Source organism: Furipterus horrens, unplaced genomic scaffold (assembly GCF_987537825.1).
Source record: "Furipterus horrens unplaced genomic scaffold, mFurHor1.1.pri manual_scaffold_2, whole genome shotgun sequence".
NCBI classification, from domain to species: Eukaryota; Metazoa; Chordata; class Mammalia; order Chiroptera; family Furipteridae; genus Furipterus; species Furipterus horrens.
In genome coordinates, this window is record NW_028327172.1 from 103,494,129 (window position 1) to 103,518,316 (window position 24,188).

At 37.8% G+C, this 24,188-nt stretch overlaps 1 protein-coding gene across 3 annotated transcripts in view; it reads right to left on the minus strand.

Annotated features, from left to right (window-relative positions):
• MAPK10 (mitogen-activated protein kinase 10) overlaps window positions 1-23,361 on the minus strand; it is a 335,988-nt gene extending 312,627 nt beyond the window's left edge. For all 3 annotated transcript variants that reach the window (XM_090266261.1, XM_090266262.1, XM_090266263.1), the window contains exons 1-2: window positions 22,970-23,361; window positions 17,636-17,751 (exon numbers count right to left, since the gene is read on the minus strand). The gene's annotated coding sequence lies outside the window, so the exon portion shown is untranslated. The remainder of the gene's footprint in view (window positions 1-17,635; window positions 17,752-22,969) is intronic.
• Window positions 23,362-24,188: the final 827 nt, after the last annotated feature.

Consider the following 24,188-nt stretch of genomic DNA (forward strand, 5'->3'; position numbering starts at 1 on the left):
AGTTTACTTAACATGTAATGCAAGACTGCCTCTTCTTATCTTTCTTGATTAATTTCAAACTTCTTCTCAGAATGCCTATGGAAATTACATTTTTAAGTCTTATACTTGCAGAGAAATTGAGAATCTAGAAAGCATATTCACATACATTACCTCACTTTTATAAACATTTTACAGACTCATTTTTTTCTTATATTCCCCAGCTATACCCTTTCCACAGCTTGCTCTTCCCAGTCTTAGTTGGGGTCACATACAGGCTAATGGGGATGAAAATGAAATTATTTTATTTTATTGAAAAATATTTCAGGGCATTTACCATGATAACAACCAAGTTTCTTTTATTATTTCAATAATAAAACTGTTTGGTAATGATCCAAAGCAAACCAATCTTTTTCAAAGTTAAAATAACAATAACAAAATTTAATTCTCTTCTCTAGCCAGACAGTGGACTAAAATGTTTTACATTCAGTTCTCTCAGAAACTATGGGATATGTACTACATGCCCAATGTATAGATAAAGAAGCCACATCTTAAAAATGTTAGCTAACTGCCAATGTCATATTGGAAATTGGAATCTGATCTGTATGACTTGGAAGCAGAGGCCCTTGGGCACCACACTCTGCAGACAGGCACTATTCTATTCCACAGAGTGCAACAGCAAGGCTGCAGTGCAGGAGAGTCATCTCAACTACCACCAGGGACATACAGAGTATAAAACAATAAAATAACATTTTAAATTAAAATGTATGCAATTGCTTGGGGTTTCAGACAGAGTTTTGCAGTGACTAAGGCAAGCAGCAGGAAAAAGGAGAAGTTAAAGCTAAATAAAATGAACAGTCTTCTATAAATCCTGCTCTCTCACCTCATCCCCAAGACAGGAAGATTTTATCTTGGAAATTAAGGACTGAGGCTTCATTTGCACACACAACCACAAAGACTTCAGGGTCCCCTTACACGACACTGCCTCACTTTTTCTTTTTTAGTGCTACTTGCAAGTCTTCATTTCAACCAGGACTTTCTGATGGTATAAATAGATTTAGGGTTTAAAAGAGGGGAGGACAGAGTGAGAGCCTAATCATTAACCTATCAGTCTAATTTTTTCCTCCAAACATTACATTTAACTTTTTTCCTTATCCTCATAAGTAAAAGAGGCAGTAAAATTCATAAGTACACAGATTCTTCTCTGCTACCTACTAAGTGTGGGACCTTGAACATGTTACTTAACCTCTTTGTGGTTCAATTTGCTCATCTGTAAAATGGTTATAATATTGATAATAGTACCTACCTCATTGTGAGGTATTGTGAAGAATAAATGAGATCATATATGTAACATATTCATGGATATTACCTGGCTCAGAATAAATTCTCCATAAGTATTTACTAATGTAATTAATATATAATGCATGTGTCACTGGATTACAAAAATAATAGCTAATATTCAATGATAATTATGCTGAGTGATTTCCATTTCTTCCTCACATGAACCCTATATATTAAATACTATCACTCTCCTAATGAAAAATGAAATGAAGTCTCAGAGAGGTTATGGAAGAGTCCAAAATTACATAACATTAATAACTTTATATCTCTCATATTTTATATCTCTTATGAAAATTAATTCAAATTCTCATAACTACTTTATGAGGGTTTTTTTAATTAAACTTTACTTTTAATATTATTTTGTATTGGTTTCAGGTGTATAGCAGGGTGGTTATAAAATTGTATACTTTACAAAGTATTGCCCTCAATATTCCCAGTACCTACCTGGCACCACATACAGTTATCTCAATATTATTGACATTGTTGCCTATGCTGTACTTTACATCCTCATGACTATTTTGTAACTACTGACTTGTATTTCTGAATCCTTTCACCTCTTTCACCCAGTCCACCTACTCCCCCCAGCCCCATGGCAATCATCAGTCTGATGAGACCAATGCTTTTATTGGTGTCATTTTAAAGATGAGAAAACCACCAAGAGACCAGGCATTAGGTAACACAGTCAAGATCACACAACTAGCACATTGGTAAAGCAACTGTACCCCACACTAAAAGTAGGTAAAGCCAAGGTGCTAAATTTAAATCTCAGTGACCTAATATCAGAGTGAATATCACAATTTTCAAAAAGGAAACTTCCTACTGATATAGTCATGTGAAAAATTTCTAAGCCAGAATGATTAAGACAGATACTCAACACTGGAATCATAAAAGAAAGCACTGATTAAATGCTAATATATTCTGATTTGCCTTACTACTCAACCATTTTTTCACCTCTAATAGCAGCTATTTCAATAGTCATTTTCATTCTGTCCTCTACAGTTTGAATGAATTCATTATTAACAAATATGGATTAATTTTTCTTTCAGGAAGCAAGACTATTGCCTTCATTTGGTTCCTGTCCCATAGAAGTTAGAAACAATGTAACAAGAGATGATAATGAATATTCAGTTCATGCAACTACTACAAGAGGAGAACCTGCCAATGATATATCTGGCCAAAATGCAAGGAATTTATAAGCATCACTTACCAGTAGTAAAGGATAACAACAGATTGGGCACTGAGCAGTATTACAATAATCCAATAACTCAGGCAGTACTTATGCAAATTAGAAAAATGAGTCTTGGTTTGATGAGCAGAGCACAGGTTTGGTTGCAGTCCCAACCACCCATGGAGACTGAACACTGTATACCAAGCACTTGGTGTATGTCTCAAACAAATTTCAATGGATCTGAGCTAATATGGGAAGGTGGCTTTGAAGTTCAGAGACACATGATTGATAAGAGATTGGAAACATACTACTACAGATCTTGAAAACAGGTTAAGTAAAATACAAAAGTCAATAGGGAAGACAGTAAGCTAAATTTCTTTACAGAAAAATTGTGAGGGAGGATGGCAATGTGCCATGGAAAATAATACCAGTCAGACGGTCAGAAGAAGTTATTGAATCCCTTATATTTACAGCAGAATTAAATACTTGATTTGCTAGGTGAAAGAAAGCCCAATAGGAATATATATATAAAGGGACAATGAATAAAAAATGAGATTTGAGAGGTTTTTCAGAATGTTATTCTAGGTTTTAAAAAAAGGTTGATGATCATTGTGTGGTCACAAATTAACTATTGGTAGACAAATAAAGAATTAACAAGATACAGAATAGGATCCTGATTAGGTAAGAACACATGTTAATGATAATGGTAATAAATGTGACCAAAACCCAAACAAAACCTGGTAGTTACTGAGCACTTAATGCTATGTACTTAATTCATACCCTCACAATAGCCTTATGAGAACAGCACCATTATTCGTACCATTTAGAGATGAGAAAGCTGAAGCTTAAGAGATTTTGTGACTTTACCAGGATCATATCAAGTAATAGAATTTGTGTTTAAATCCAGGTGGTCTAGAATCCAAGATGGCAGAGGAGTAAGTGGAAGCTACACTAATCTCCTTCCAAGAACAGTCTGGACTTACAACTTAATTGTGGAGAAATCATCTGGAATAACCAACTGAACAGTAGCTGGAGAGAAGTCCTATAACCACGGAGAGACAGAAAAGGCCACTTTATCACATGACCAGTAGGAAGTGCAGAGGCATGAAAGGGCTGGCTGGGCTCCCACGGGTGGCAGCTGAAGGAACTAAGAAACAGTTCGGCAGCTTGGAGTTCCTCCCGAGAAGAGCAGGGTTTAAACCCCCAGCTGGGCTTCCCAGCCTACAGCAACAGAGCGGAAGGTAAAATAGTATCCAGCTGTGAAAAGCGAAAAGCCACAGGGTTTGTTGCTAGTCTGAGAGAAACAGCTGGAGAAAAAGAACTCGTAAGCAGATCATGTATGAAAATATTTTGGCCCCCACTTACCCTGGACTCAAGTAGATGGAGGGCAGAGACTAAAAACACTTGGGGAGAATATGGGGTGGTGGCTTTGAGGGGAGAACTGGGGTCTCAGTGCTGACTGATTCCCCATACTGAAGGCATAACATTCCCCTCCAAGTGGCGTCAGCCTGAGGGGAAGCAAAAGCCCCACCTACATAAATTAAGCTGCCCCACCCTCAGTCCTTAAGCCTGACAGCTGATCACATATTGAATAGATTAACAACTAAAGGAGACAGGCAAAGGCAGTAGATCTCTGCTATTCTCCAAGAGGCTGAGTAGGCCCAGACTGGTACATGATTTGACGCCACCAGGGGCAGATCCAGGAAGTGCAGATCAATCTAAGAAGCAGCAACAAACAAGAAGAGTCACAAAAATGGGGAGATAAGAAACAACCTCCCGTTGAAAGGAAAGGAAGAATCCCCAGAAAGAATGCTAAATGAAATAGAGGGAAGCAAATTATCAGACATGGAATTCAAAAGATGGATTATAGGAAAGCTCAATGAAATCAGCGAGCTCAAAGGTAACTACAAAGAACTCCAGGGAAACTACAAGAAGCTCCAGGGAAACTACAAGGAACTTACTGAGAATTACACCGGCATGAAAAATGACATAGAAGCTATCAATAAGAGCCAGGAGGAAATGAAGAATGCAATTTCTGAATTGAAGAACACAGTAGAAGGAATTAAAAGCAGGCTAGAGGAAGCAGAAGATTGGATCAGCAAGCTGGAGGACAATGTAGAAAAAATTCCCAGACAGTGCAACAAAATGAAAAAAGACTGAACAAGACAGAAGAGGTTCTAAGACAGCTGCAGGACAACATGAAACATAATAAGATCCATATCATAGGAATTTCAGAAAGAGAAGAGGAACAAGGGATAGAAAACCTCTTTGAAAAACTAATGACAGAAAACTTAACTAACTTGATGAGAGAAAAAGTCACACAAGTCCAGGAAGCACAGAGCATCCCAATGAAGAGGAACCCCAACAGGTCTAATAGTCAAAGACAAAGAGAGAATCCTAAAAGCAGCAAGAGAGAAAGAGCTGATAACATACAAGGGAGCTCCAATAACGTTATCGTCAGATTTCTCAGGAGATACACTACAAGCCAGAAGGGAAAGGCAAAAAAATATTCCAAGCAATGAAAAACAAAGCCCTACAACCAAGAATACTCTACCCAGCAAGGCTCTCATTCAAAATGGAAGGTGAAATAAGGAGTTTCCAAGACAAAAGAAGGCTAAAAGAATTCATATCCACCAAACCAGCATTGCAAGAGATGCTAAAGGGTCTTCTTTAAGAAGATGAAGAAACAGAGAGAGACAGAGAGGAACACGAGTGCAAAGGGGGAAAATGACAATGAATAAGTACTTATCAGTAACAACCTTAAATGTAAATGGATTAAATGCTCCAATCAAAAGACACAGGGTAGCTGAATGGATTAGAAAGCACGACCCACATATGTGCTGTCTACAGGAGACACACCTTAAAACAAATGATCTACACAGACCAAAAGTGAAAAAAATGGAAAAAAGTATTTCAAGCAAAAGGACATGAAAACAATCTGGGGTAGCAATACCTATATCAGACAATACAAATTTCACAGCAAAGGCCATAAACAGAGACAAAGAAGGACATTTCATAATACTTAAGGGAAAAATGATTCAAGAGGGTATAACTCTTGTAAACATATAAGCACACAACATAGGAGCACCCAAATATGTAAGGAAAATTTTGAAAGACTTCAGGAAGGATATAGACAGAAACACACTCATAATAGGGGACTTTAACACCCCATTGTCAACAATGGACAGATCTTCAAAGCAAATAAACACCAAAGATATTGAGGCATTAAACAACACTCTAGATCAAATGGACTTAGTCGATATATATAGAACTTTTCAACACAAAGAAGCAAAATATACATTCTTTTCAAGTGCACGTGAAACATTTTCAAAGATAGACCACATGGTAGTACACAAAACAAGCCTCAACAAATTCAAGAAAATTCAAATTATATCAAGTATCTTCTCAGATCACAATGGCTTAAAATTGGAAATCAACCTCAAGGAAAAACTCAAAAATATTCAAACTCATGGAGAATGAATAACATGCTATTAAATAATGAATGGGTTAACAATGACATCAAGGAAGAAATCAAAAAGTTTCTGGAAACTAATGATAATGAACACACAACAACCCAAAACCTATGGGACACAGCAAAAGCAGTCCTGAGAGAAAAGTTCATAGCAATACAGGCCTACCTAAAAAGGATAGAAGAATCTCCAGTAAAAAATATAACCCTTCATCTACAATAACTAGAGGAACAACAATAAACAAAGCTCAGAGCGAGTAGAAGAAAGGACATCATCAAATCAGAGCAGAATTAAATGACATCGAGAATAAACAAACAATTTAAAAGATCAACAAGAGTAGAAGCTGATTCTTTGAAAAAATAAACAAAATCGGCAAGCCTTTAACTAGGTTAATAAAGAAAAAAGAGAGAATACCCAAATAAATAAAATCAGAAATGAAAGAGGAGAAACCACAACTGATACCACAGAAATACAAAGAATTGTAAGAAATTATTATGAACAACAATATGGCAAGTAATTTGACAACCTAGATGAAATGGACAAATTTCTGGAAACATATAATCTCCCAGACTGAGTCAAGAAGAAGCAGAAAGCCTGAACAGACCAATAACAACTAGAGAAACTGAAGCAGTAATCAAAAAACCCCCCGCATACAAAAGCCCTGGACTGGATGGCTTCACAGGTGAATTCTACAAAACATTTAGGAAAGAACTAACTCCTATTCTTCTCAGACTATTCCAAAAGACCCAAGAAGAGAGGAGACTCCCAAACTCGTTCTAGGAAGCCAATATGACCCTAATTCCAAAACCAGGTCAAGACACAACAAAGAAAGAAAACTACAGGCCAATATCGCTGATGAACATAGATACTATAATCCTCAACAAAATATTGACAAACTGGATCCAATGAGACATTCAAAAGATTATACCTCATGATCAATCGGATTCATCCCAGGGATGCAAGGATCGTTTAATATTCGCAAATCAATAAACGTAATACACCACATAAACAAAATGAGAAACAAAAACCACATAATCATATCAATAGATGCTGAAAAAAGCTTTGGATAAAGCACAGCACCCATTTATGATGAAAACTCTCAGCAAAAAGGGAATAGAGGGAATATACCTCAACATAATAAATATCATGAACAAGAAACCTGAAGCCAAATTCATACTTAATGGACAAAAACTTAGAGCATTCCCCATGAGGTCAGGAACAAGACAAGGATATCCACTCTCTCTGCTCCTATTCAACACAGTCTTTGAAGTTCTATCCACAGCAATCAGACAAGAAAGAGAAATAAAAGGCATCCAAATTGGAAAAGAGGAAGTAAAACTGTCATTATTTGCAGATGACATGATAATGTACATAGAAAACCTTATAGACTTCATTAAAAAAAATACTCAAACTAATAAGTGAATTTGGCAAAATAGCAGGGTACAAATTCAATATTCATAAATAGAAAGCATTTCAGTACACCAACAATGAAATACCAGAGATAGAAACTAGAAAAACAATCCCATTTACCATAGCAACAAGAAAAATAAAGTACCTAGGAATAAACTTAACCAAGAAGATAAAGGACCTATACTCAGAAAACTACATAACACTGAAGAAAGAAATTAAGGAAGATACAAATAAATGGAAGCAAATACCATGTTCATGGATGGGAATAATCAACATCATTAAAATGTCCATATTACCCAAAGCAATTTATACATTCAATGCAATCCCTGTTAAAATACCAATGACATATTTCACAGACCTAGAACAAATACTTCAAAAATTTATATGGAACCAAAAAAGAGCCTGAATCGTCGGCAGCCGTCCGTCTCGAGAGACGATGATGTAGCTTCTTAAGAGTCTATCTGCACCGCCGAGAATGGCTGTGCAGTCCGACTCGGGAGTGACACGGTATCTGTCTCCTCCCGCGTTGAATCGACATCTTGTGATGACGCTGGAGTGTCCTCTCCAGTGAAGCTGAAGCTACAGAGCCTGGGCAGGGTGATATGGAGGGTCTGCTGTTGCCCATGCAGCAGACCCCCCCTCTCTTCGCAGCTGAAGGGTCCAAGGGAAAGACGGAGTCAATACAGCTTGGCTTCAGGTGCGCCGCAGGAGTTGCCAGTGTTGACTACAACGTCAAACCGCTTTAGGGACTCCGGCTCCGGATTTTCTGTCGGGGTTTACTCCCTTAGCCTTTCCTCTGAAGAGGTATGCCGCAAGGCAGCGGAGGTTTTTTGGAGTCAGAGTTTTCAGAAATATTGGGGAAGAAGAACACAGTAGAATGAATCACAAAACCTGATATCAAACTATACTACAAGGCCACGATAATCAAAACAGTCTGGTACTGGCATAAGAACAGACATATAGATCAATGGAACAGAATAGAGAGCCCAGAAATAAACCCAGGTCTATATGGTAAACTAATATTTGACCAACAGGGAAGGAACATAAAATGGAGTACAAAGAGCCTCTTCAATAAATGGTGTTGGGATAATTGGACAGGAATATGCAAAAAAGTTAAACTAGACCACCAACTTACACCATACACCAGAATAAACTCAAGATGGATCAAAGACTTAAATGTAAGACGTGACACCATAAAAATGCTAAAGGAAAACATAGGCAGGAAAATTTCAGATATCCCACGTAGCAACATTTTCACTGATATATCTCCTAAGGCAACAGAAATAAAGGAAAGAATAAACAAATGGGACTACATCAAACTAAAGAGTTTCTGCTCAGCAAAAGAAAACATCAGCAAGATGAAAAGGGAACCAACCATAGGGGAAAATATATTTGCCAATGATATCTCAAACAAGGGATTGATCTCCAAAATATATAAAGGACCAACACATCTCAACACCAAGAAGATGGACAACCCAATTAAAAAATGGGCAAAGGACCTGAACAAACACTTATCCAGAGAGGACATACAGAGGGTCCATAGACATATGAAAGTATGTTCAACATCACTAGCCATCAGAGAGATGCAAATAAAAACCACAATGAGATACCACTTTACACCTGTCAGAATGGCCATCATCAAGAAATCAACAAAAAACTGTGCTGGCGAGGATGCAGAGAAAAGGGAACCCTGGTGCATTGCTGGTGAGAATGCAGACTGGTGCAGCCACTATGGAAAACAGTTTGGAATTTCCTCAAAAAACTAAAAATGGAACTGTCTTTTGAACCAGCAATTCCATTACTAGGATTATATCCAAAGAATCCTGAAATACCAACTTAAAGAACCTATGCACCCCTATGTTCATAGCAGCACTATTTACAATAGCCAAGTGCTGGAAACAACCTAAGTGCCCGTTTGTAGATGAGCAGATCAAAAACTTTGGTACATTTACACAATGGAATACGATGCAGCAGAAAGAAAGAAGAACTTCTACCATTTGCAACAACATGGATGGAGCTAGAGAGAATTATGCTAGCAAAATAAGCCAGGCAATGGAAGAAAAATTCCTTGTGCTATCATCTGTTACAGGAGACTAATGAACAACATAAACAAATGAGCAAAATTGACCCAGAGATATGTAAACAAGGAATAGACTAACAGTGACAAGGGGGGAAGAGTAAGGGAGAGAAGTGGGTAAGAAGGGGAAAGGTCTAGTCAAAACATGTATAAATGACCCATGGACATGGACAACTGGGTGGGGACTAATTGCAGGAGAAGAGGTGGGGAGGTTGCCGGAAAGCAATAGGGAAGAAAAGTGTGACAACAGTAATAGAAAGACAAACAAAAATTTTTAGTGAGGGAGAAAAATAAAATATAAAGAATGGAAATGCAATTTTAGTGACTATTAGAAGGACAAGAATTTTCCTTCACTGTATATTTTTCTCCCTACTTGATCTCTCCAGAATCTGGCATTCTAAAGAAGTAAGTAATGACATAAGGTTCTTTGCATAAAACTAATAAGACCAATTGTTAAAGGAGGTTTTGTTGACCAAAACTTTGACTGGAATGTGATGCTAAAGGAGACATGCTTGGGCTCTGGTTGTTACCAAAAAGCCCCGAGGAACTAGGATTGACTTTCAAAGGTAATAAAAGTCCACGAGAAAAGGGCATAAGCCTATGATCTCATTACCTGAGTGATTATCTGTATGTATAGGCCTCACTTAATCCTGTCTGCAGCGCTCCCTCCTGAGACTCAACGGTTTGGCTGAACTAAGTGGCTGGGTTGGTGAAGAATGAGGTTGTCTGTGGGCTTCACTTTAAAACTGGTTCCTCTTTTCTATCATAATGGCTTGGACAGAAAGGGCTCAGAGGTCTGAGAGGGGAGAAACCTAAAATATTCCCCTCAGCCCAAGCTAAGTATAGTGGACAAAAGGGTTTTGGACAGGTGTGACATGCCTGGCACACCTTCCTTCAAAGAAGCCCTTTTTTTCCCTAATGTGGAACATTGAAAAATTAATACCTGCCTTTTATCATCTAGTAGCTATGGATTGAATGATGCCTTTTAACCCTGTTTCCAAATCTGTTGCCCTCAGAATACAACAAGGATGCCAGCCTGTTAAACCAAGCACGTCATTTTCCAGGAACAGCCAACTGACCTGGAGTCTGCACGATCCTTCCCCATGTGGGAAGGCCACCCTCCCCTCCACTCCAAGTCTTACTAGGGATTTCTGGACCCAAGCATAGGTAGAACAATGACCATGCCCAGCTTGAAGCAGCTAGAAGAGCACAAGACCTTCGCCCATCATCCTTTATAAGATTGTAAAGGGTCTTAAGTCAGGGGGCGGGGAGGTTGTTATTTTTTATTGTTATAAAAAACTAATTGATCAATCATTAAAAAAGAAAACATTAGACTTCTGGCCAAGATGGAGGCTTAGACTGACACATTTGGTCTCCCTCTACAACTAGAAAGGAATACAGCTACCTCAAAACAAAAGATAACTAGAAATTCCAGAAAATAAAACTACACGGAAGACCAACGTACTAAGTTATAAACCAGCAGTGCTAGTTGGACAGGTAAGAAGAGCGAAGCAGGTGGTGCCATTTGCAGTAGCACCAGGAACAGCGGCAGGGGGAGCAATCCCGGCTGCCGTCGAGCCCCGGCAGCTCGCGACCCCAATGCTGGGAAAGGCAGCCCCCACATTGCCTCGGTCAGTGAGGCCCAGAGGGCGGGAGGACAGATCTCGGTCTCCCAGCGGAGAATAACAGCAGGAATCCATCTTGGACCCCCGCCCCCACACAAAGCGCCACAGCGTGGTGAAAAAGATTGCGGTTTGCCGCCGGTCGCCGGGTAGTGACGACAAAGTGCCACAGTGTGGCAGATAAAATAGTGGATCGCCGCAGGTCACAGCGTTGTGACCAGTACACAGGCTCCGCTCCCTATAGCCTGCCCAAGAAGCAAAGCAAAACACAAATCTGTCAAAATGAGGCAGACAACTATAGAAATCCCAGTGACACAGCTCACCAGGCAGCAGATGAAGAATCTGATGGATGAAAAAATAAGAAACCTTTCAGAGGCTCAATTCAGAGCTATAGTTATTAGGTGGCTTACAAAATTAACAAAAGATTTGGAACAAGACGAGAATGGATTGAAAGCCACTCATACTGAAAAGAACGAAAACACATATGAGACAGATGGTGAGGAAATAAAATCCAGAGATTAAATCAACAAACCAGAACATAGGGAAGGAACAGTCAACCAGTGCAAAGCAAGGAAAGTGAGGAGCGGATCAGAAACCTCTGAGACAGCTATAAGAGATCGAACATACAGATTATATGATTGCCAGAGGGCGAAGAAGAACTAGAAATTGAAAAATTATATGAAAAAGTAATGAAGCAGAACTTCCCAAACTTGGGGAAGGAAATAGACTTACAGGTCCAGGAAGCACAGAGAGTTCCAGAAAAACTGAACCCAGGGAGAACCACTCCAAGACACATTATAATCAAAATGTCAAAAATTAAAGATAAAGAGAGAATCTTAAAAGCAGCAAGAAAGAAGAAAAGAATTATATACAAAGGGGTCCCAGTTAGACTATCAGCTGACTTCTCAAGGGAGACCCTGCAGGCAAGAAGGGACTGGCAAGAAATACTCAAAGTGATGAAAATCCAAAACCTACAGCCATGAATACTCTATCCAGCGAAATTGTCATTCAGAATAGAAGGGCAGAGAAAGTGCTTCCAGGACAAAATAAAACTGAAAGAGTTCATTAGATCCAAACCACTATTATATGAGATGTTAAAGGGACTGGTTTAGAAGAAGGAGGATCAAAACTATGAACATTAAAATGAAAACTGCATCACAAGAACCAACAACAGAAGCTAGGGAACCAAAACAAAGGCAAACTAAATAGGCAACGAGAGTGGAAAAAGAGCTATAGGTATGGGGAACATACTGGGGGGAGGTCAGCAGGGAGAGGGAAGGAGGAGAGGGAGAGCGATAGTACAGGAAAAGAAGCATAGTAGGAGGGAATGGAATAGACAGAGAGAGGTTGAGAAGAACTATATGCACAACCAATGGACATGGACTAAAAGGGGGGGACAACTGGAGGGAGGGGGGCAACCAGGTGGAGGGGAGCAGAGGGAAGGGAAATTGGAACAACTGTAACAGTATAATCAATGAAACATTTTTAAAAAAAGAAAAAATTAAAAATTAAAAAAATAAATAAAATAAAATAAAATAAAAATAAATAAATAAAGATCGTAAAAATAAATAAATAAATAAAACCCATGCTCTTAGAAAGAAAAAAAAATTCAGGTTGTCTAATTCTGGAATTTACATACTTGACCACCACACTATACAGATATATATTAAATTAATGAATGTAGCCACAATTAACAGAAACACAGATTTGAGTACTAGACACATGAAATGTCCCACCTCCATTTGCAAGAGAAAAGTGAGGATAATTAAGTCCCTGTTAGCAATGGAAAACCTTACAAGAATAGAGTGATGGAAATAATGAGATACACTGAAATTCAAATACTCTTAAAATGACTTCTCTGCTAACCAGAAAAATAGTTTAAAATAACAAGATTTATAATAAACAAAATGGAATGGACTTCCATGCCTGGCTTCATCTTCCCACTTTGGAACTGACAGAGAACAAGTTTTCTGTGTAGGCATTTTGTGGTAATGACTTTACTATTATTAACAGTGACAACAGTTCCAGGCAGTATTTTACATTTGCATTGCAGCCTTCAACATAGAAGCAGAAGCACCTGGCAAACAGTCTCATTTGTTTTATTGATGGCTGAGATTAATAGAGTGCCTTTCTGTCAAAAAGCTCATTAATCCTCACACAGACTCCTGTGACACAAATAGGCAAGCAATCTATTTCTACATTTTCTGACACAAATAGGCAAGCAATCCATTTCTAAATTTTTCATGTTGAGAATCCAAAAGCTCACAGTTCTATGTGTAACTGCTTAGTAATACCATGATTGAACCTACAGTGAAATCATAAAGACTCAAGTATTTCCCTTCCTTACTGACTCAAGCCCTCTCTCACAACTTCTTACTCCAAAGTTCCTGAAACCTGGAACACCAGGAAGAAATAAATGACTAATGGAAGGAGGCAGAAAAGGTTTGTAAAGGAAAACAACACTCATGAAGTCTAAAGTGAGTCTAAGCAGTACCTCTCAAACTTTAAAACACCTGAGCATCTTGTTTGAAAGATTCTGAGTCAGTACATCTGGGTGGGGCCTATCAAGCTCTCAGATGATGCCAATAGTGTTGGTCCCCAGACCATTCTTCGAACTACAAAGATCTTAAAAGATGACTAAGGACTGTTAGGAAAGGATAGTGAAGTGAACATAGACAGAATAGAGTGTAAAGAAAATCACAGAGGTAATAAACACCTCTGTGTCTGGGCTGAGACTGAAGCACATTGGTGTCCCAGGAAATTGGAGAGATCATCAGTTCCTAAACTGGGGCAGATGGGAATATGGTTATATTTTAAAGAGAAGGGAATTTATTCCATAGATAAGGGAGCATATCAAAGTAAGCAAGACAGTTACATGGTAACAAGTGCAAATCAGATCTGGTGACTTCATTGGTAGAATCATGAGCAAGAAGATAAAATGTGAGGCTACTTCAAATAAACCTGCTAATAATGCTGATGAGGGCTTAATTTATGGCAGTAACACTAGATTTATTTCAAAGGGAAATGATCTGAAAAACATTTAGGAGATAAAGTAGGTTGATTGTATTTTCATTTATTCATTTAAAATTTAGGCAACTTGTTATTTCTTCGTATTCTTTGCAAGCCTGCTATCTATTCTTAATCTGAAATCTGAAACGTGATCTTGAACAAGACACTTAACTTCTTTTTGCACCAGGTTCACCATTTTAAAACAGTGAAGAGCTGATCCAAGTACACATTGTAGTCTCTTTAAACGCTAAACTTTATTATCCTATGAACTTAATTAATCTCTTATTAAATCATGGAATTATAGAATGTATATTTTTATTTAATCTATATTGTATTTTTTCCATTGCCATGTAGTCCTCTTATACCTCCCTCTGCCCAGCAATCACTGCATGTCCATGTGCATGAGTTCTTTATCCTTTTAGTTCAATCTCTCCATCCTTGCACCTCCCCAACCCCCACTAGCTGTCATCTGCTCTCCATCTATGAGTCTGTTCTGTTTTGCTTGTTAGTTGAGTTTGTTCTTAAAACTTACCACAATACCTGGAGTATAAATATCCATTGTATGACTAATATTGAATTCACCTAGCCAATAGGTATTAAAACTTGAGATTTTAAAAATTCTTCCTTTTCACTCACAGCATTCATTACTGAGTCCAGCGGCTTTGTATTTATGTCCTATTGCAGATTCGTTGGTTTATGACCTTATTCTTTTTCAAATGGTTTTCTGTAATAGCACCTTAAGTGTTCTCTCTGACTCCAATCTAATCACTTTCTGTACACTATTCAATAAATTGAAGCATTCTGGAGTCAGAAAGATCTGGGCTTGAATGTTAAGTCCACTATTTCTGAGCTGTGTGGTTGCTAGCAAGTTATTTAACACCTCTAAACCTGATTTCCTTATCTGTACATCATAAAAATGATATAAAGATGAAATGTTTGTAAAGTGCTTAACACAATGCCTATTACATAATAAAAACTCAATAAATGCTAGGCATTATTTTGAAACACAAATCTCATCAAGACTTCAGCAGGCACATCACAAAAGAGGAAAATCAAATGGCCAATAAAAAATGAAAAGATCTTCATTAGTAATCAACAAAATGCAACTTAATAATTCCATAAGTGTAATTATATATCTTCCTGATTAGCAAAATTTAAGAACTTATAAATCAAGTGTTGATAAGGACATGGACTTCTCATACATTGCTGATGAAACCAATTGGAAAAAAATATTTTAATATTATTTAAAAAAACAGAATGTGTACATAGCCCAAAATTTAGTTCATTTCCTTGATATTTATCCCAGAGAAGTTCCTATACATATATACTAAAATCTATGAGCAATAATATATATGTATTAAGAGTACTATAGATACTTAATAACTTTACTAATTATATTATTAAATAAATATATATAACTCAGATAATATATATTAGTATAAGTAATATTAAAATAATCCAAATGTCCATTAATGACAGAATAGGTGAATAAATTTGGTATGTTCATGAAACAATACTATACAACAATTTACATAAATAAATTTCATGCATCAACATGGAAGAAAAATTATACAACATTTAGCAAAATTATGTGATTAAGAATATATATTATATGATTACAGGATGGAAACCCTATAAAGAAAAGAAAGGAAACAAGTATGACAAAAGGCAAGGGAGTGGTTGATGGTTCCCTCTAGTGAGGAAAGGAAAGTATGTGATCTTAAAGGAGCTCGCAGAGGCTTATTGGGAGTCTATTAATATAAATGATGGTTGTATGATATTTGCTTTATAACTATTCCTTAAACTGTATTTTTTCATATATTTTTCTATGTGCATGACATTTCACAATTAAAAAATAAATGTGATGATGTCAATTTCCTACTTAAAATCTTTCAAAAATTCTTCATTTTGGAATAAAATCCAAACTCCTTAGCTTCTTCTCAGAAATCCTTTATTATATATTTCCAGTATCTCTCTTCATCTCCACCATTCCCATATATGCCCCAGCATAGTAAATGACACCTAGTGTCCCTCCCCCAAAACCACCATGCTCTCTCAAGCCTATGGACCCTTGAAAAATGCCTCCACTGCTCCACTCCTCTGGCTAGCCTCTGATTGTCCTTAACATTCAGCCAAATATCACTCTCTCCAGTAAGGCTTCCTTGACAAATTGCCATGTGAATTAGACTCTCCTCTGCTGGACTTCCTTTAGGACCCTGTGTCTGCCCATTAATAGCACTGTATAAGTACCACACTCTTTAGATTATATCTCTCCTTTTTAATGGCATTTTTCATTGGGATACACCTTTAGCCTGAAAGTTCCTTTAAAGCAGGTACAGTCTCTTTCACCTAGCCCAAGAGCTAAGGATGATATCTACATCAGCTTCTCAATAAATGTGTGCATAATGAATAAATGTAAAAGATGGGGCAATATATGTTTTCTACATTACTAGGAATAATACATGACTCAAATATTAAGTTCAGCCATATAAAATTGCCCTTATTTTAGACTGAAAATGGTTGATTGTTGGCAATTTAATACATGTTGATTAAGCACAGAATAGTAATGACTATTATATGTGCTTTCTCAATATAACTATATGCAGAGTGTAATGAAAATCATGATGTGAAATGGGTCATCAGTCTTCTGCAGTTATGTTATACATTAACTCACCAGGCAAGCTACCTACCCAGAGTTACATAAGCCACTGAGCAAATGAGAGAGAGCTATCGATTGCTAGCTCAAAGCAGCTTATTTTCGAGTCTTACAAGCACCACTGTCATACTCTATTTCTCAAAGATGTAATTTGACAGAAAACTGGTTCATCTCTGCTGGAGTCTATTGCTTATTGACTTTGGGAACTGTGAAACATCAAGTATTTGATTAAAAATTTGCTTGTGTATGCTGTTATTTTTATAATATTTTTAAAAATTATCCCAACTAGCAGAGCACTTGGGTCTATTTTTAACATTGTTTTATCAAGCAAAAAGACTTATAGGCTAAAATGTACATAAACTGAATTTTATAAAACTGTGATGTGATCTCTTCTCTTATTTTTAAAGATCTAAATGTTTTCATATATGCGTGTGTGTATTGTGTGTATATGTATAGGAATATATATATACATATATGTATATGAAAGGAATTGAGCATTATAATTTAGCTCAGAACCAATTCTTTACTAGAAGAGATGAATTGGTAAATATAGAATTATGTTGCAAATAATAAAATAACTGAATAATACTGCTACCCAGCTGTTACTCAACCACACGAAATTTTCATTGCAGCCATGTTACACAGGCTAGTATCATCCGGGGTGATAGCATCATGTTGTCACACAATGCACCCAGGCACCTCAAGAGCTCATGCTGCTCTCTGTGGTATTAATAGCACCACACCCTCAGCTAAACATTCTATCTTACTGATTTTCACTTCTTTAGTGACATTATTTAGAGAAGTATTTCTTCAGATCCATACACTAAATCATATGCAATATTTTTTAAAATGTTCCTATAGATCAAATGTTTCCTGCTAAGGAACATCTTCAAATTCATAACTCACCACTGCTTGTATGAGTTCTCATCTATAGTGAATTGGATCTAATTCAACAGCTTCTTGCACGAGTTGCCATAATGAAGATCTGAGATGATCCTGCCATTGGTGTTTCTCATACTAGCCTAAAATCAAAGCAAAAACGCAGGCAAGGTTGATTTTAACATTTAAATTGGAATTTCAACTACACTGAGAAAGCCAGACAACTGAGAAGACAATTGCGGTGGGTGACATGGGTTGGGGGGCGAGGAGGAATAAAACATCTTGAGATAGTTCACTCTGTAAAGTTATAACAAGCACAAGAACTTTGGTTTACCAACACCAGTGTAGCTAATATTTTAAAATCTGAGCCCTGGCTGATGTGGTTTAGTGGATGAGCACCAGCCTGCTAACCAAAGGGTCATTGGTTCGATTCCCAGTCAGGACACATGCCTGGGTTGCAGGCCAGGTCCCCGGTTGAGGCTGTACAAGAGGCAGCCACACATTGATGTTTCTCGCCCTTTCTTTCTCCCTCACTTCCCCTCTCTCTAAAAATAGATAAATAAAATATTTTAAATAAATAAATAAATAAAATCTGAACATGAGCCCAATTAGTATTGCTATTTTGGGTGATACGATATTTGGTAATAATTGGTTTTGTGCCATGAATTTGGGTTTTTCGATACAAGGCACCCTACTAAGCTTCACCTGGGACAGCTCCACTGTTACATGTTTGCACATTTTACTTCTCGTGTAAGATTTCATTGGAATAATGGGTTACTGGGTCACTGATAAAAAGACTGGGAGAAGTTTGAAAACCACTTAAGTAAGTGAAATAAAATAAAACTAAAGTTGATCTGAAGCAGAAAAGTGACCTGTATGTCGTTTTTCCGTAATCTGATCATAATCAAAAGTAGGTTTGTAACTTCAATCTGTTACTGTTACTTTTCAACATTGTATTGGACCAGGTTCTCCAGGACTGGACCAGTTTCCAATGTCCTACCCATCATCAAACATAAGTTTTGCTTTCTAGTTTGGAAAGTATGGTCACCACACCCAAAACAAACCTCTAAGAGTCCCGTCCTTGGCCAGGGGGTTACAACTGCTTCTAGGAATCCCTCCCTACCACCTTCTGCCCCCAAGCCATCGCTAAGTGGCCATCCCCAGTATCACCTGTCACTAGTTCGGAGAAGGTGAATTCCTTTCTCCTCTGAATTCCTATTACACTGGTCAAATCATAAACAATACTATCATATACCATCTTTGTTATTTAACCTCATCTCCCTAAATGTATAAGCTCCCAAATGTCAGAACTATATTACAGTTTCACAAACTCCGCCACCCATAGCCCTTAATAGAGAACTGCGATCATGGGAGACATTCATTCAAGAAATATTGATTGCCCTACTATGTGCCAAACAGACAGAGATTATAATTTAGTAGGTTATACAGGAAACAGAAATACGTAATTATTGTATTGTGTAATAAGGGCCATGATAGAAGTAGTACAGACACTGAATAAACGTTATCAAATGAACAAACTTATGAGCTTTCCTTCACTATCAATGCTTTTAAATCCTATTTTATATGGATGAGAAGGAGATAATTACTTTAAGAAACATTTCCAGGAAGCACAGGAAGCACCCAGGACATCTGAAATCCAGGAGGCAGTTTTACTTCTATGAAGACAAGCCACTAAAATGAATTTCTAGCACTTTAATGTCACTGCTGGATTGTTTTTTTTCCTGCTTTCTAACACACACACACAATGTCGCAAAAATCCTCTTTAGCCCTGTGCAGGCCTGTGTGCTAATGCCTAATTGCCCTATACGGGAAATTCATTTTACACCTGCACCACATAGCAGGCTTTAGAGCAACTGTGGGTTAGGAATGCTTCTAAGGAACCTCTGTCATTTCTTTTTCCACTCAAAACTCTATTTTCCATTCCTATGGGTTTTGCATCTCATAGTCACCAGGAATAAGAACAGCAAGAAAGGACACAGTGGCTTGTCAGAAATTCAAAACATCAATTTAACTAAAGAAATCCTTTACCAAAAATAAGTATAAAATTGAGGTATACTTTTCAAACCAAAATGTCTCTCTTAAAGATTTTTGAGTATCACCTATGTTATCAAATTCATTTCCACCAAGATTCACAATAAGAAATAAAGCTCTCCTCCATTAAATAAAGGTGGGGGGAGGATCAGTACCAAAAACATATGACAGACAGAATTGTCACTTCCCCCTCTTTGCCTTGATTTTTTTCATAAGGACACAGTGTAGTCAAGCTGAAAAAAATCTTGATTTGAAACCTTACAACTTTGCTATGAAAATATGAACAGAGAGGTAAATTTCTGGAAATCCAAGCTCCAATTCTAAATTATATTTTCTCTTTCAGACAATCAATGTGCAGCATAATCTTTTATCTGAATCAGCAACAGCGTTTCACCTCAGATTTATGTAATGCAATAAATCTATCTAATATGGGAAAGAAACAAATGGATTCTGTTCTTCTTTATCAATAAGCATCACCCCCTGTAGTCTATAGGGCCAAATTTCTCCACAAGTCCATGGTCCGCAAAAGGTGTAAGAAATTCATGTGTGGTAGGAAAGAAGCACTCAGGCTGCAGCAAATACAGCATTGTACTCCTTTCTTGTCATTACTGGACACTTTTTGCCTGTTTTTGCGGGCGTTGCAATGTCTAACAAAAAGATTAAAAGACTGTAGAGGAAACAGTAGGGGCAATGGAGAAAAATATTTAAATGTCAACTTGTCTTCTATTATTCTAATTGAATTCTCTCTAGCTTTAAGTCCATTTTTCTCATAAACAACTAAGCAATCATTCGATCTGGACACACCAATTCCACGCAAAGTCTTTCAGTGACAAATGTGACCTGAAACCAGAACTAGAGCAGGAAAGGCAAGCATCTGACCCGCAACTCTAACAAACAAGAAAATCCTCAATTAGCCTTTCCTTTTATCATTAGTATTAAAATACTTTTTCACTAAGATTACATCAAAAAAAAGATTAATTTACATAAAGCCACAATAAAACTTTAAAAAAAAATCCTTTAATTATAGGAGGCTTTACCTTAAACATGGGAAACTTTTTACATCACTTAGGGTAGGCAAATTCCTTTTGCTTGTGATTTTCATATAGGATATACTAACAAGAAGAACCCTACAAATTTTCCTGTAATTTAAAAATATATATATTTTATAGCATTCACAATCAGTTCCCAGTTCATTCTAACCTTGAAAAATGTTGACCACATACTATGAAACTATTAAATACTAAGAGCTGCAGACATACCAGACAATGACAGCAAAAACACACTCGGCCTCTCTGGGATCTGTTCATAAATATCCCTTCCAGCATGGCAAACGCACTCCTCGTGACACCAGATGTTGTTCTGGGGCAAGCAGGCAGGAAGCTGGAGACAGCTGACTTTTCTACTCTACATGTAATTTCTCACTGCCTCATCATCTAGAATCTTTTTACCAAAACTGTGAAAATTTTATAACACCAGGAACCTGTCAAATTAAAGATACTTTGCAACAACAGGAGGGAGTGATGTGCAAATGAGGAAGCATGAAGACTCTTCAATATCTAAGGTCATATTACCTTTGTCATCTGATTTTCTAGTCCCGTTGTGAGAGCGAAAAAATCCAATTTGCTCTATGTGGTAAAATAAGCTAATCCAGGACTTTCTGTCTATTCTAAGAATGACATCAAGGTAGAGAAGGGAATGTATACCAGAGGCAGCAAAACTGCTACATCCAAACTAGCCAACCCCTAAAATCCAAGGGTTCCAAAGTGGAGTCAGAAGCTTGTGAGTGCATTCATGAGCATCCCTCTATATTGTGTGTGTGTGTGTGTATATATATATGCTCACCTAAGGCAGAAAATTTACAGAAGCCTCTCTGCAAGAAATGGCCATTTCCTGCCACCATTTTTAACACCTTGTTCAGCATTCTGTGAGACCTCCCAGCGTCCAAAAACTAGCAGTCTAGGGATAGAGGGAGAAATCAGACGTTGGGCTGGCAATGCCTGGTGCCCTTATACCCATTTTCCTTCCATCTAGCTGTGGCCTGTCCCACATGACTCAGCCTGCCTCTTTCCAGTTCGTTCATAAAAGTTATCATCAACAGAGCAGCAGCAGGCAGGCCTGCTGTACAGACCCTGTCTGGCCCTGCAGCAAAGACAGCCGTGTAAACAACCTTGTGACTGCTTCAGAGCTGGCTGCCTTGGGATAAGCCATTCTTTTTCTGTGGCTAAAATGCAATATCCCAGGAAGTTCTGTCTTTAAAGGGGTTGAAGCAGAAACTCAATCTCTAGATTTAAATGTAGACAGGGGTGTATGGAATAAATATATGAGTATATACATAATTTTCATGAAATAGCTCTAACCTTGATCTTCTTGAGGATTTTCCAATAAACCATGTTTATTTTGCTGCACAAATACAAAAATTCTGTTAACTATATTGTCATGCTCATTTCCAATATCTTTTTCTTTTTTTTTTTTTTTTCAAAAAAATCTCTGACATTTCTAGGGGGCACAGTTCTAGCACAGAATACCTGGGAACCATGCCATTTAAAAAAAAAAAAAAAAAATGCTGCCTGCTGTGACTAGGAGATCACTTTCTTAAAGGAACCCCTTACCTATAGGACTGTAGTGCCAATGTTTCCTCTTATCTCTAAACTAATCCCTGTTCTGTGTTCCTCCCTCAAGCCCAAATTTAGCCTGGTGTTTCTGCAAGAGTAATGCCATTAGTTTTGCAACTAAAATATATAAATAGCATTCTCAACTAAAAGATGTAAATATATCCCAAAATATTTATTTAAGTTATACCTCTCAGGAAGTAAATATAAATGCATACTGAAAGATAGGATTTTTAATGCTTTAGGGAACCCATAGCATTTTTCGGATGTGGGACTGAGGCCAGCACTTCTAACAAGCACAGCTGTTTCTCTTTCTCTCCCTCTCCCTCTCCCTCTGTCTCTCTCTCTCTCTCCCCCTCCCTCCTTCCCTTCCTCCCTCTGTTTCTCTCTTCCCTTCTGTAGCTCTGCACTGGTCTAAAAATCCCTGGTCACAATAATAAAGCTCCCTCCCACCCTCTACCAACCCTCGTTCCAAACAGAAAGGTTTCAATACTCCCAAGTCAGGGGAGAGATGCTCCGCACAGAAGGAAAGGCTGGTGGATTCTTGCCTCAGAGGTAGTTCACTTCATTAACCTGCTTCCCACCTCATCTTTACCCTTCTCCCGTCCTGGTTCTCCCACCCTACCAGTAGCAATTAATAGACAACACCACACCCTCCAAAAATCAGGTTAAAACCCAGAATGAGCAAAGAGTCACCTACCATTCCGTGCTTCAGAACTACGATCCTCATCCAGCAGTGTTTGCCCCAGAAATCCTCCCTACTTGTTTTTCATTAACCACATCCCAAACTGTTATGAGGAACAGATTCTTTGGAGGTGGGGAAAATTGTTTAAAATTAATGATGGACAAGTGATTTCCAAGAAAACCCAATCTTAAAGTCACTCAAGCCCCTAGGAACTGAGGGGTGAGGAGAAAAAAGGAAAATTGTAAAAATGAAAAAAGAAAAGAAAATGGTAAGCATATAACAAGCACCACTCACCCCCATAAAAATAAAAAGAGAAGGGAAGATTTTTAAAAAGAAGAGTGACTTGCTGAATCACCCTCTTTCACTGCCTGGAAACCATTGTGCAGCGTGATGCTGCCTGTACCATTGTGGAACCTACCAGAGGAGACAGACAGAGGGCTTGGGGAATGGGGTTGCTATGGCAACTGAAAGGAGCACACATGACGTCAAAGCCCAGAGAGGTCTAGGGAGGGGTAAGAGGGGAAAAAGGAAAAAGAAAAAAAGTCTATGAGCAGCTACAGCTACCGTGCTTTCTGGTGAAATGAGGACCATGCAAAATGGAAAGGAACAGGGTTTGTTGGCTGCTGCTATCAGCAACTACGCCATCAGTCTCCACAATCTGGAGAAGCAATCGGCTCCATGCATCCCTGGCCCTGAACACAGCCACGCTAAGGAACAAATGCCCGCAGAACAAACCATCATTGGAAATACAGTCCATCTCTTCTTTTCTACTAGCACAGCTTTTTGCAAACAGCACAAAGACAGACATACTGTATCCGTAAAAGTCAAAGCAAACAAAGATGATAATAACCTCAGAGGGGATGTGAGCAAGCCCTGTCTGAGCCCCACCCCCACCCCCCGAGATCATTTGCACAACAATATTCCTTTTCTTGGTTTCCCTTGTTTTTAATAAAAGTCCTAAATAAATACCCACTAGGTCAAACTCAACAAACTTATTCTTAGACTGCAATTTGTGTGTCGAAGCAAAATACAGAGAATTTGAGTTAACAAATCAGGGCTGACTTTTTATTATTATTATTATTATTACAGATAATTCTGTGGAAAACTGATATAATTTGGGGAAAATATCTCAACTTTATTTAAGTAATTTGCCTTGCCTTTGACTGCAAGAATATATTTTTAAGTCTCCATACAGTTTTAACATCTACAAATAATAGTACTTTTGAATGAGAAC